Raw genomic sequence first — 15,834 nt, 5'->3', positions numbered from 1 at the left:
ATTTATGCAATTAAAACCCTAAATAACATGCATTTCAATAATAGATCTAAAAATTTCAAAACTTACAAAGTGTTAGGATTGAGGGCTTTTGAATGTTGTTTAGCAGTGTGATTGGAGTCTTGATGCAGCTTTGGAATTCTGTTTGCACAAATTTTCGCCTTTGCCACTTTTTGTTTTGATTTAGGGTAAATGATTGGGGGAGGGGGAGTGTTTTGATAAATCTGCAGAAATCGCAGTATTTCGGAAGTTCACTTCCGAAATAATGTTTTCGGAAATGAACTTCCGAAATAAGTCAATTTTTTCAAAAAAAACGCTTTCGAAAATGAACTTCCGAAACAGGGGTATTTTGGTATTTTCGCTGGGGGTGACCCCATAGGGAGGTGGCCAAAGAAATTTTCTATATTTTATAGTTATGCAAATACAAAGTTTAAATAAGGATGAGCATTGCTATTTTTCTATAAATAAAAAAAATGCATATTAATTTATAAGTCGGTTATTTCTTCACCTTTTAATTAAAAAATCCACCTCCATATATATACGAGTGAAGGAGAGACAAGTGGATGCTAACCACTTGTGTGAAGAAGACATGAACCATTTAGATATCGAAAGAAGTATGAACAAATCAATATATGATATCGAAAGAAGTATGAACAAATCAATATATAGCCTCAATTCTTTTTCTTTCCAATCCAAGCCAGGGATTTGTATCACCTATAAAGAAATAAAAAAAATGTGAAGAAATTAATTTAGAACCATAAAGAAATATCTGGTGTAGCATTTGACATCTCAAGAATGATCCAAAAGGTATTATTCTTCACAAAGTAATATTGGGTATGTCCAAGGAACATATCAACTTCAAGACTATATTGATTATATTATATGAAAAATCAAGTGTGAATCAACATTAAGTGTGACTTTAGATTTAGAGTACTCTATTAAAAAATGAGATAAAGATTTTACAAGATGAAAATCATATTAAGTTGGTGCATCAATTATAATTGGTTCTAGAGATATACAACTGATTTTGATATTTTTGGATGTGGTGAAGAGAAATTTAGCTTGACTCTAGAAAAGATTTCTACTTTTTTATTTCAAAAATGATTTAATAATTTATTGTTTAATTTACACATATATATATATATATATATATATATATATATATATATATATATATATATATATATATATATATATATATATATATATATATACATATATATATATATATATATATATATATATATACATATATATATATATATATATATATATATATATATATACATATATATACATATATATATATATATACATATATATATATATATATATATATATATATATATATATATATATATATTATTTTCATATTTAATGTTAAATTACATACGATTTCGGTCTTCCTATTTTGTTTAACTTACGAAAATAGCCTCCATTTTATTTTTAAATAGTTTGAATATCTCATTCACACTTTTGTTCCGAAAAACGGTGAGCTGTCACTTTTTTTAATACGTGATATTTTATTTTTGTATAAATATAAATTTGACAATGATAACAGCTAGTATGATCATATTCCATTAACACATTACAAATTTGTATAATTATCAGAAACTTGATAACCGTTTGTATAAACATGAAACTGAATAGCACAAGCTAAAAAAATAACTAGAAGCTAGTAAAAAACCTACAAACTAAACATTAATCTTAAACAAACATGTACATTTTAATATAGTAAGTAGTATGAACATATTGCAATCGCTTGTAGAACCTCAAATTTTCAATTTCTTCCCAATCCAAGAAATGGATTTGTATCACCTATAAAGAAGAAAATAATGCAAAGAGATTAATTTAGAACCATAAAGTGGTATCTGGTGCAGCATTTTACATTTCAATAAATGTCCAAAGGGTATAATTCTTCATGAAGTCGTATTAACTATTAGGTATGTCCAAGGATCATATCAACTTCAAGGGCAATTAATTATAAGCCCCACTATATGTGGAAAATCAAGTGCGAATCAAAATTAAGTGTGACTTTAGAGTACTCTATATTATAAAAATTCTTCGAAAACCTAGGTTCTATTTGAAGTGGTCTTTTTGTTTTCTATATAGTTTTTAACAGAAACTTAAAATCCATTTCAGTCTTTAAATTACGAAATTTTTAAACACATTAATTTTAAACATAAACATAAATATTAATATTTATGAAATATATATTTTAATCCAAACAAATGGTGGTAGATGTGTTGGGAAAATAACAAATATATATATATATATATATATATATATATATATATATATATATATATATATATATATATATATATATATATATATATATATATATAAACAAAATAACAACGCAAGAGATTAATATGGAGATTTCAGAATAGAAAAAAAAATCACGACCGTTGTCAAATGACAGTCAGATAATAACACTACGTAAAAATATTAAAAGTCAAATACAAGAGTATAAGAGAAAATATAAAAACAAATACAAGTTTAAAGTGCTTTTGACTGGTAGTACATGTCGTAAAGAAAATTTTGAATCTTATGTATAGCCTTGGACTCCATCTTCCTTTGTAAAACTAAAAAATATGAGACTTCTTCAACATATATATTTTCAACCAAACCCAACAAGATGGTGATCAGGATAGTTGTTCGCAATGCAAAATGGTGGTTAGATTAGAAACCATAGGTCAAAAAATGGTGACCAGATGTGATTAAAGATGGTAGTTCGGAGTGGCAATGGTGGTTTGTGGTGATCATAAGTGGTTGTAATGCAAAATGGTGATCATATTAAAGATCATAAATGAATAGCTGGTGATCTGATTTAATCAAAGATGGTAGTTGGAAATGGACAATGGTGGTTTGTGGTGATCGTAAATGGTTGTAATGGTGCTAGAATAGAAGTTGGATTAGTGGTCGCAGTGGTATGGTGGTCGATGGTTGTCGGATGTATTATAGTAGTTGTTAGTATTGGTCATGGTTGTTGAAATATTGGTTAGCACTCATCAGTGTGATAACGGTAAATTTAGTCGACGACAACGTTCACAAAAGGGATCCTCCTCCAAAAATAACAGAAGAGGACATTAATAAAGACAAAGAGGAAAACAAACAAGAGGAAGATAAACCAGAAACACCACCTCAGTTAACTCTAGATTGAATAGTTACAAAAGATTATATGTTGGGTCCAGTGCTAGCCAACATCAAGAAAGGTGTAAGTGTGAGATCACTTGTTAATAATTTTTGTAAGTATTCTACTTTCATATCTCAATTTGAACTTTACGATATCTGATGTATTGGTTAAGGATTGATGGTTACTTATTATGCACGAAGAATTCATCCAATTTAAACATAATGGTGTTTGGGACCTTGTCCCGCATACATCTAATAAAATCGTCATTGACACTAGATGGGTGTTTAGGAACAAACTGGATGAAAATGGAATAGTTATTAGAAATATAGCTAGGCTAGGGTGGCAAAAAGGTATAATCAAGCTGAAGAAATAGACTACGAGGAGGCTTATGTTGTTGTAACTCGTCTTGAAGTTATTAGACTCTTTTTAGAATTCGCCCGTTGTCTGGATTTTAAACTGAATCAAATAGATGTTAAATCATCTTTTCTTAACGGCTGTATAAACGAAAAAGTTTCGGTTTTCAACCATATAATTTTGAGGATCACAAAAATTCGAACTGCATTTTTAAACTAAAATGAGTCATCTATATGCCCAGACAAACTTCTTGAGTTTGATATAAACGCTTTAGTGAATTTTTAATCAAACAAAAAACTTAATCATGATATAATAGATATAACTTTATTTATTAGAGATAAAACAAAATATATTCTTTTATAATAAAATTTATATATTTTCCTTCAACCAGAGACTAATAAAACAATTGTATTCCTCATTATTGTGATTATTATAAACATTAACTTACCAACCAACTCATAAAAAATATTATATGTTATACTTCAAAGTCAAATAGTTTTATTTATATAATTAAAGTCAAATAGTTATTTAATACTCCCATGCTCATAAAATAGTGACCATCTACCTCACAACTAATGCAAAGTAAAATATTCGGACTAAGCCTCGTACATCCATCCATACATAACAATTGAATTCATCACTTACATATTTTATTTTAAATGTTCGCATTAATAAGTATAATGATACGACTATTTTATTTTACATAAAATAAACAATAAGAAATTAATTAATTTTTCAATTAAAAAAGAGGAAATTAATTATATATGTCGGTGTCCCATCTCCTTTTTATTTATTTTTAAATCAACTTTCATGTGTATGAGAAAATGACAGATAAATGCATACAAACCACTTGTGTATAGAAGACTCGAAAATTTAGTATAAACAAATTAATATAAGAAAAGTAGGTACCTTAGATTTTAAATATACTTTTAAAAAAAAAAATATCTAAGATATGGATTTGTATGACCTGGAATTCAATTATCAAAAGAAAAATAGCTTTTTTTTATATATATAAAGCTTTTGCCGCTATAAGCCCCACCATGTAAAAAGGTCAAGTGTGAATGAAACTTTAAGTGTGACTTTAGAGTAATCTATTAAGATTAAGATGAGATAAAGATGTTACAAAGAAACATACTCATTGATTTACTTTTTAATTGTTTTTTAGTGAAGATGTGAATGTGATGATGTTAAATTAAGTGGATAAGTGTGAAAAGATAAATGAATGAATGAGTATGTTTTATTTGAATGAATGGATAAGTGTCAAAAATCATGAATATTACTATATTCATAAATATATATTTAATATGAAATTAATTACTATGTACCGGTCAGTGTAAATTTTTTTACATAGTTGATGCATCACAATCATTCACAAATATTATTTTATAAAATAATTAAAATTAAAATTAAATTTCAATAAATATTTAACAGTCACAATTCATTGACGGTGTAAAACTGCTTTACACTGTCAGTGCATACTAATTATATAGGAGGAATCAAATTACACACGAAGAGTTACATCATGAATTACACTCACTCATAATTTTATTTGGAATAAATATTTTTTAAAATCAACCGTTAGATTGAAACATACTATCATATAGATCATATCTATAAAATTTGAGATTAACCTATAATAATTTACTATGTCAATGAATTATATCAATATTAATGTTATATGAAAGTTCATTTTGACGTTAATCTATAGATATTTAAATAATATAATAAATCATTTTAGATTGATCTCAAACTTTATAGGTGTGATCTATATGATACTATGTTTCAATCCAACAGTTAATTTAAAAAAATATTTATTCGAAATAAAATTATGAGCGAGTGTAACTCGTGGTGTAACTCTTCGGGTGTATACAATTACTCCTCTATTAATTTTCATACATTAATATTTTTTTAAAAAAACTCATATTTACGATGGGAAATAAACCTTTACTTCATTCTTTCTTATATTAAATAATTAATTAATTATAAAAAATAATTTTTTTTAAACAATTTTAGCTTTCAAATTTTAAAATTTTATCATTACAATTACCAAAATTAACCTTCAAATTTCCACTGTACCAAAATATGTCATGTAACATTTTTTTTTGTAAGTGGTAAATATTTCCTCTTGTTCATAAAAGTTTCGAGAAATTTCTAGAAATGGTATTTTAAATTAATATTTTAAAATTGGATTATTCGATTAAGGTATCAAGTCATTAATCAGATTGATGGATCATTGGTCAGACTGCATAATTGTTAATATAATAAATATAAAAAATATTAATTGACATAAAATTGTGATGATAAAATCTTAAAATATAAAATATAAACAAATTTTCAATACACAAAGTCAAGAACTCGGAAAATTTAATAATCAAATTCACATAAAATAAAAATAAATTATTTTTTAATAGACACATACAAAATTATAACTATACAGTCATGGTTCATGTCTATAACTATATAACATAAGCCTTTAACAAAATTAAAGGATAAATGTTAAATACAAAATAAAAATAGAAAATTTAATAAAAAAAATAAAATTAAAATATCAAAAATAAATTTGTAATACGAAAGGAGAATATATGAGAGTAAAGATTTTGAACTAAAATAATAAATGTGAGATAAATTTTTAACATTTTGAAATTTTTTATATTTTGATTGAGACACGAGGGATGATATATTGTTTTAATTTTAAATTTTTTTTACTACTCGTAAAATGTGAGTAAAAACAAATGTAACCTGTTGATTTAAATTAGCATATTGATTCATTTGTTTGAGTGTTGAATTGATTGAATCACACTGGTTTTCACCGAGTCAATTGCATATTTAATCTATTGACTTTTTCAATCAATCATACCCTCTAGTTCAAGGTCTAAGAGTTCGAGCTGACGAGTTGGCTCAAGTTTTAAAACATCGTTTTAGACTCAAGGTCAAATTTAACTTTCTTTTTGGTGTAAAATAGGCTGAATTTTGAAGACGTGACTAAACTAAAGTGGCCTTAAACATGTACGAATAGTGGTTTTCAATAGAGCTAAAATGGGGGAGTGTAGATCCCCTAACTTTATTAAAGAATTGCACCCTAACTTTCACTCTATCTCTTTCTAATAACATAATCTCTCTCATCAAATCTCCTTCCATTTTTTCACCTCTTTTTTCATTTCTCTCATGAAATAAACCCAAAGTTAGGAGAAGTTAGAGAATAGGAAGTTAGAGAATCTGTTTCCTAAAATAGGTGGCAGTGGGGTTTGGAATAGCACTTGTTTAACGAATAAACAATCAACTTATGATACTTCTTTGATGGGTTGGTAACATTATCATTAATGATTCGTTATCTCATTATATATACTATTATATAAATTTGTTTAGTGCGCAGAATATGATGAAACATAAGATATAATAGAAACATGACATATGATATAAAGTAAGATAAGAATAGACTAGATATAAAATGAATAGAATATTAATATGTTATATATTTAATGCGTGTAAATTGTAGAAGATTAGAAATACAGAAAAGATATAAATAATTATTTATGATATTAACCGCGTATATTTTGATATTCAATCAGAAAAATATCTTTTTTTTATAAAGCTCTTGCCGCTATAAGCCCCACCATGTAAAAAAGGTCAAGTGTGAATGAAACTTTAAGTGTAACTTTAGTACTCTATTAAGATTATTAGATAAAGATGTTACAAAAAAATATACTCATAGATTTACTTTTTAATTGTTTTTAGTGAAGATGTAATGTGATGATGTTGCATAGAGTAAGGATATCATACATGCACTTGATCAAATTGAGTGCAACTGAAATTTAATTCGGTATATATTTTAAATATTCTATTTGTCAAAACTTAAGTGGATAAGTGTGAAAAAATAAATTAATGAATTTCTCAACAAAAAATGATGAATATTAATTTATTCATAAATATACATTTTTAAAAAAAATATATGAAGATAGATATACAATTACTCCTGTATGAATTTTTATACATTAATATTTCTTTAAAAAAACTCATATTTACAAATGGAAAACATAGCTTTTTTTTCTTTCTTTCTTATATAAAATTATTAAGTAAATAATATAAAAAATAAAACATTTTAAACAATTTTACCATTATAATTATAATTTTAAATTTTTTATAAATTTCATTTAAAAATGTATAATAAACAAAAGAAAATAATAATTATAGACATTATATCTCATTTGAGAATGAGTAATTAAGAGAGTGTTTTTTCTTATATTCTTTGAAAAGATAAAGATAATCATGTTGACTAGCTTAACTTTTACTTGTTGATGTTTTCTCAAGAGGTGGCATCCTAATCCTACTGTAATGAGTGTCGATGTCATTGATTGTTTCTAACATTAACAAATTTCTCAAATAATTCTCTCTTTTGAAAGTAATTGAGAAACTGTTCTTAGCATTTTTCGAAAAGATATTTATAGGGCCATGTTAAGGGATATTCTTAGAGCAGGACACATATTAAGAATATTATAATTAAAAAAGTTAAATATAATTAAACATAATAAAATCATATTTAAATTTTTTACACATTAAATATATGTATTTCAAGAAAATATTTTTATAAATAGCTTATTAATTTGTGTCATTGAGACATGTATTAACTTTTTCCATATTTATATTTAGCTTTTATTTGTTGATGTTTTCACCTAAGAGGTGTCATTGATTGTTTCAAAAATTAACAAGTTTCTCAATTAATTAACATAAATTATTAGAATGTAAAAAGTGAAGTTACATTTTAGTCCCTCACAAAAACTACAGAGGTCAGATTACAGATTAGTCCTTGAGAAAAAAAAGTCTTTATTAAATCTCTTATAAATTTAACCAAGTCATGTTAGTCTTTCTACTAATATTTTTTCAAATCGATTTTTTTCATACTTTTGAACTATGACTGGATTGCTAGTGAAGACTCATTTTAGTCTCTCACAAAAAAAAGAGTCCAAATTAGTTCCTAAAAAAGTTTCTATTTAATCCCTTACAAAATTTAACTGAGTCATGTTAGTCCCTCTTTTAATATTTTTTTAAACGATTTTTTTTCTATTTTTAATCTGTGACAGGACTCTTATTTTATGACTGTTGATTTGAAATTATTTGTGAAGGGATTGTAGATAAATCATCGCGATACACTATGTTCTTTTTTTTTATTGAGTTTATTATCAGACTTATTGGTGGGTGGCTACGGTTTTTCTTGTTATGTATTCTTGTGTATTATGTGTTGTTATTGTTTCAGTTGTTAATGATCATATAGGAAGGTTTAGTTCTGCTATTAGGATGATTTAGGTTAATTTCTTACTTTTGTAAATAATACTTGTGGCAAAAATAATACACATGATATGTTGGAAGAAAATTGGATACCATATTTCTTAGGTTTTAATGATAACAAAGTATTTAATGAACAATTAGGTATACTAGGTAACCCAATTTCTGATAGAAACTTTGATTCTAAAGACCATGTGCAGAAGAACTCAACCTCTGACCCATACTCAATTTCTTAAAAATAAAAAAAAAAAATCGTTTGAAAAATTTGATATTTTTCTTTATATCCCCTCACTCAGCCCAATTAGTAGTTAGTCGAAAGTTCTATCAGATAAAATTTTATACATATTAAAATTAAAGTTTGATGTAACATCCGAGAATCAATTAATAAAATGAGAGAAATCACTTTATAAACGAAAAAATTTAAAACTTTATCTTAGGGTAATGTAAAACTTAAAATTCTTCTTAAAAAGAGAATGGCTGGGAAAGGGAGAGAAAGGGGAAGGGGGAGACCCCCGCGAATCTTGGGGCCCCCGTCGTCGGCGAACTCACCGAAACCACCGCAAATGATCTTGACACCTGAAGAACCCGTGGAAATCACTTCGCAATCAACGGAACAATTTGAGACCACTGCTTCTGAGGGAAGCGATTTGAAGAGTAGCAGCAATGGAAATGTGAAGAACGCGAAGGAACCTACGCCAGCGGCACCAGAGACAAACCTTAAGACGGCGCCGGAACCAGAAAGACTTTGGGTGGATGTTATCAGCAACAATCGCAAGCCTGCAAATGGTATGAATCTTGAATTTGTCGCACCAAAAATTGTCAATGGAGAAATTATAGTGGAAATTGATAAAACTGATATTGAATCTGAATTGCACTATTGGGAATCTGCCTTAATAATGTATGTGTTAGGAGGTGATCTAAGTATGAATATGGTGAAAAAGTTCATGGAAAGGAATTGGAATACGATTCAATTGCCAGATTTGTTATATCACGATGATGGATACTTCATTATGAGGTTCAAGTCATTCAAGGAGAAGGATGAAGTCCTTATGAATGGACCTTACACGATCAGAAACATGCCTATGCTCTTGAGAGATTGGAAACCGGATTTCAACATGAAGAATGATATGCTGAGAACTATCCCAATATGGGTGAAGTTGCCTCAATTACCTCTGGAACTGTGGGGAGCAAAGAGCTTGAACAAGATAGGGAGTGCTATTGGTTCACCTGTAGTTACAGATGAATGCACAGCACAAAAATGGAGAGCCTCGTATGCTAGATTGCTAATTGAGATTGATGCTACATAGCAGGTTCCTAAGGAGATAACTATACAAAACCATGAAGGAAAGCTAGTCAAACAAGCTGTAGAATATGAGTGGTTGCCAAAATTTTGTGGTAGATGCCAGAAGTTTGGGCATAATTTTGCAACCAGGAGAGTTATACCCCAATGGAAGCCTAAACAGAAGCCAGGCACTGAGGAAGATAAGCCTGCCTTAGAAGAAGAGACTAGCAAGACAATAACTAAGGAGACTAGCAAGGGAACAAAGCAGGTCACAACTGAGAATATCCCTAAGGAAGTGGCTATCATCAATGATACTGAAACTATGAAGTGGACATCCCCCAAAGGAGGTACAAGAGCCCAAGGATCAGGCAGAGATAAAGGTAAAACTGCCACAAATCTTGTCCAATGTAGTAATATCTTTAATGCTCTAGGGGATTTGACTATGCCTTTAGGGCTGGAAGTTTTTGACCCATGTTAGTGTCATGGAATGTACGGGGGCTAAATAAGGTTGCCAAATTAAGAGAGATTAGCTCCCATCTCTTGAATTTGAAACCTGAGATTTGTATACTCCTAGAAACTAGAGTCAAAAGTTCAAAGGTTTCTACTATAAGAAATAAAATGAGGCTCCATGACCAGTATGTAGATAACTATAACTACCATGACAATGGCAGAATATGGGTGAGCTGGAACCCTCTCAACACTGTTATAACTGTTCTCAACAGTTATGATCAATTCATCCATTGTAGGGTTACAGATGCTGCTGGGAAACTTAAGTATATCCTAACTGCTGTGTATGCTATGAACACTTTGGCTCAGAGAAGAAGGCTGTGGCAGAACATTGGGAATCTGGCCAGAAATGATGATGATCCTTGGTGCATTGTTGGTGACTTTAACAATGTTCTCAAAAGCAAGGATAGAATAGAAGGCCGTTTGGTTACTGAAGATGAGTTTACTGATCTGCAGGCTATGATGGATCTATGCAAACTGACTGAAATGGATAACCAAGGTGATTACTATACTTGGCACAATAGGCATGAGAGAGAGACCCTATCTTCTCAAGGATTGATAGGGTGGTTGGTAATGTGGCCTGGTTTCAATCAATGGATGTCTACCTCAAACATCTAGCCCCTCATATCTCTGATCATGATATCCTCCAAGTGTGCACTCAGACTCAGCAGATCCCAAAGAGAAGTCATTTCAAGTTTGCTATCCATGTTGTCCATGTTGAGGGTTTTCAGGAGGCTGTTGATAATAGCTGGAATATACCCATCAGAGGGAGTCCTCCTTACATCTTATGGGAAAAACTGAAAAGGTTGAGACCTGTCCTGAAAAATCTGAGCAAGCCTTTCACTGACATTCATAGAACCATTATTAAAGATAGAGAGGATTTGCAGCAACTCTAGATTGAGCAGACAAGGGATCATCTGAATAGTGATTTAATGAAGTAGATCAAGGATAAAACCACAGACCTTCTCAGATGCCAAGAAATTGAGGAAAGAGTTCTGGAACAAAAAGCTAAGGTGAACTGGATAACCCTGGGAGATGGCAATAATCAGTTCTTCCATGCTTCCCTAAAAGCCAAAAACAAAGCCAAAAGGGTCATCATAAGCAGGGTTGATGGTACTGATCTAGTTTCCAATGATGAAATTGCTGATGAGGTGCTAAGATATTATGGTAACCTCATGGGCAAAGAAGATAGAAATCTGCAGCAGATTGATCTCAATGTCATGAGGCAAGGCAACCAACTCTCTCTTGCAAAGGCAATCAATGGTTCAGGACATAACTGAGGAAGAGATATATGGGGCTTTGAAAAGCATGGGAGATTCTAAGGCTCCAGGGCTTGATGGCTACAATGCTAAGTTCTTTAAGAGTTGTTGGAACATCATTAAGCATGATGTGATCAATACAGTGTGCTATTGGTTCAAATACAACACTATGTTTAAAGGCTTCAACAGCACTTTAGTTACCCTCATTCCTAAATCTCCTCAGGCCAAGACTCTTAATGATTTCAGGCCTATAGATTCTTGTTCCACTGTTTATAAACTGTATTCTAAAGTGCTAATTGCTAGGTTGGCTAAAGTCATTGGTTCTATAGTAGGACACAGTCAAGCAGCCTTCATACCAGGCCAACAAATTCACAAGCATATTCTGCTGGCTTATGAATTAATTAGAGGTTATACTAGGAAGCAAGGTACTCCTAGATGCATGATCCAATTAGATCTGCAGAAGGCTTATGATATGCTGAACTGGAAAGCATTGGAATCTATTCTGCTTGAAATAGGCCAGCCTACTCAATTTGTCAACTGGATCATGACTGGTGTAAGAACAGTGACTTACAGGTACAATATCAATGGAGAGCACTCAAAGATGATGCAGGCTGCTAGAGGGATAAGGCAGGGAGATCCCATATCTCCTTACCTTTTTGTTATTGTTATGGAGTACATGAGCAGACTCATGCACCAAATGTAGCTTGATCCCAACTTTAAACAACACTCCAAGTGCAAGAAACTGGCCCTTACACATTTGTCCTTTGCAGATGATGTTCTTCTCTTTGCTAGAGGAGATAAGAATTTTGTGCAAATGTTGTGTCAAACTATCCAGACTTTCTCCAACTCCACATGGCTGAGTGTGAACCCTTTGAAGTGTTATGTCTATATGGGAGCTATTGAAGACAACATAAGGCAACAGATTCTTGAAGTGACTGGATTTAGAGAAGGATTCCTGCCCTTTAGGTACCTTGGTGTACCTTTGTCTTGCAAAAGGTTATCAGGGGATCACTACCTCCCTCTCATTGAGAAAATTCTCCATAGATTAAACCACTGGAGCTCGAGACTACTCAGTCAAGCTGGAAGGGTTCAATTGGTTAGCTCTGTGTGTATTGCTATAGCCAATTATTGGCTGCAGTGCTTTCCCATTCCTAAGTTTGTGCTTACTAAGATTCAAGTGGCTTGTAGAACATTCATATGGACTGGAGGCTTGACCCCTAGCAGGAAAAGTCCCGTGGCCTGGAAAACTTTGTGCAAACCCAGGGCCAAAGGTGGGTATAATCTGACTGATTTGGATAGCTGGAACATTGTTACTATGCTGAAACTTCTATGGGATCTTAGTAAGAAGACCGACTATTTATGGTTTAGATGGATGCACAGCTACTTCATCAAAGAGAAAGACCTTATGCTAATGAATGGGCCTAATAGTGCTTCTTGGATTAGCAAAGGTATCTTAAAAGCTAGGCAAGATATCATGGAGATTCAAGCTGGATGGGATCAAAGCTTGCTTGATTACAAATTCAAAATGGGGAAGATTTATCGAGGGTTGCTGAATGTGGAGCCAAATGTAGATTGGCACATTCTCTTGGATAGGAACATTGCTAGACCTCGGGCTGTTTTCTGCTTGTGGATGGCATGTCACCAAAGGCTTGCCACGAAAACACGTTTGAGGAAATTTGGTATTGACTTAGATGCCAAATGCTGTTTTAGCTCGGAGGAGGAATCACTTGAGCACTTGTTCTTTGAATGCACAACTATGAAGGGTATCTGGACAACCATTCTACAGTGGCTGCAGGTTGAGAGGTTTCCACAACAATGGCATATTGAGAAAGCTTGGCTTACAAGATATTGTAGTGGCAAGGGCAAGAAGTGTGGCATCATGAAATTGGCCCTTGCTGAAACAATCTATTGGTGCTGGTAGCATAGGAACACTACTTGTTTTGGACAAAATCAAGATAGCAATAATATTGTAAAAAGAATCAAAGACACCATCATACATAGGGGTGGTATAATAGGAAATATAGAGATCACATAGCTCACCTTTTATTGTAGATACCTGGTTTTGGGTTGGATCCTTAGTGATCACCTTGCTTTGTATTGTTTTTTGAATTAATCCAATATTTTATTGATTCAAAAAAAAAAAACTTAAAATTCTTTTTTGTATCATTATATTATTATATTAAAATGGATATTTTCATGTAAATAACATTTGTTGCAATTATACTCCTTGTTCTAAAACAAGTGTTATCAATGCTTTAAAAATTGGATTAATCATCAAATTGATGACGACTAGATCAATGGTATATTGGTCGAATTATTGAATTACTCTTCAAACTGTTTGATTAAATCGGATAGCTCAGCTGAATAAATGAGTTTCTACACAAAACTATATATTTAATAAACTGGTCGAACCAAATTATCTAGTCTCTAAAAAATATCACAACACCTACAAAATTTTAAAAGATAATATTTAAACATAATCATCACACCCAACAAAATAATAAAAATATAAATTCAAATAAATTTCAAACAAAGTTTAATTGCAATATAAATTGAATAACAAAATAAATTTAATTGCAAGGAGAAAGTTATTCAAAATAAATTTTGAATAAAGTCTACTTATATTTAAATTTTATTTTTAAAAAAATTATTAAAAAAGACATCGTTTTGTCTCAAATAAAGTATGCATTTATTCATCGATTTTATAAAATCGTTGATTTAATGGTTTTGGCTAATTTTGACTGATTCTCACTGATTCAATAATTTATCCGATTTAACAAAGATACCAAAACAATAACTCTTACAGTTATGGGTTTAACTGGTTGCATTGATCTAATTTTTAAAAAATAGTGTTATAATTGACATTTTATGCATATTAAAAAATTAAATAAATGAAAGAGAAAGAATCGTAATTTTACAAAATTATCCTTATATCTACTAAATAGTCTAATTGAAAGTAAGTCATTTTAGTACCTAAATATTGATGATCGACTCCATACAAAATTATAACTATATAGCTATTGTTCAAATCTAAAATTATTGTACAAGTCTAAACATCAAAGAAAAACAAAATAATGAATCATAAACCTTTAACAAAATCAAATGATAAATGATAAATGTTAAATGTAAAATAAAAATAGCAAATTCAACAATAATAAAAAAAATTAAATAATAAGAATAAATCCGTAATACAAAAGAAGATTATATGAGAGTGGAGATTTTAAACTGGATTACTGAATGTGAGATAGACATTTAATATTAGAGTTAATATTGTATTCATTGGGCCTTTATTTCTTTTCTATATTGTATTGGGCCTATTACACATGCTAAGCCCATTTGTAAACTAGCATATATTGTAACTCGTGTATCTAATAATGCTAAGATGATTCATTCAGTTCAAACCTATTCTTGCCGCCTTCCATGGCTTCTTCTTCATCTTCATCATAAACTGCAATATGGTATCAGAGCCTGGTTAACTACTGTAAGACTGATTTTAGCCCTTGCTTCCTCTTTAAATCTTCATTTATTTCAATTGGATGTGCATAATGCTTTCTTGCATGGGGATTTGGATGAGGAGGTCTATATGTCTCTACCTAAAGGCTTACAATCTAATATCCCAAATCCCGTATGCAAATTACTTAAGTCCATATATGGTCTGAAGCAATCTAGTAGATAGTGGTTTGGGAAGCTTTCCATTGTTCTACTCAAACACAATTTCTCACAATGCACTTCAGACCATTCCCTATTTATTCATAATTGCACAGATTTCTACACCTTCATTCTTATATATGTTGATGACATTCTAATTGCAGGAAACAACCTTGCCATAATCAATTTAATCAAACAAACTCTACATCAACATTTCCACATCAAAGACTTGGGCCATATGAAATACTTCCTTGGTCTGGAGCTTGCAAGAAACACTGAAGGTATCAATATATGCCAAAGAAAATACACACTGGATTTGCTCGATAAAACCGGTCTATTAGCTTGCAAGCCAGCATCCACTCCCATGA

The sequence above is a fragment of the Vicia villosa genome, linkage group LG7, assembly GCF_029867415.1.
Source record: "Vicia villosa cultivar HV-30 ecotype Madison, WI linkage group LG7, Vvil1.0, whole genome shotgun sequence".
Taxonomy (NCBI): Eukaryota; Viridiplantae; Streptophyta; class Magnoliopsida; order Fabales; family Fabaceae; genus Vicia; species Vicia villosa.
The sequence above is the reverse complement of the archived record's forward strand: the minus strand, read 5'-3'. Positions refer to the sequence as shown.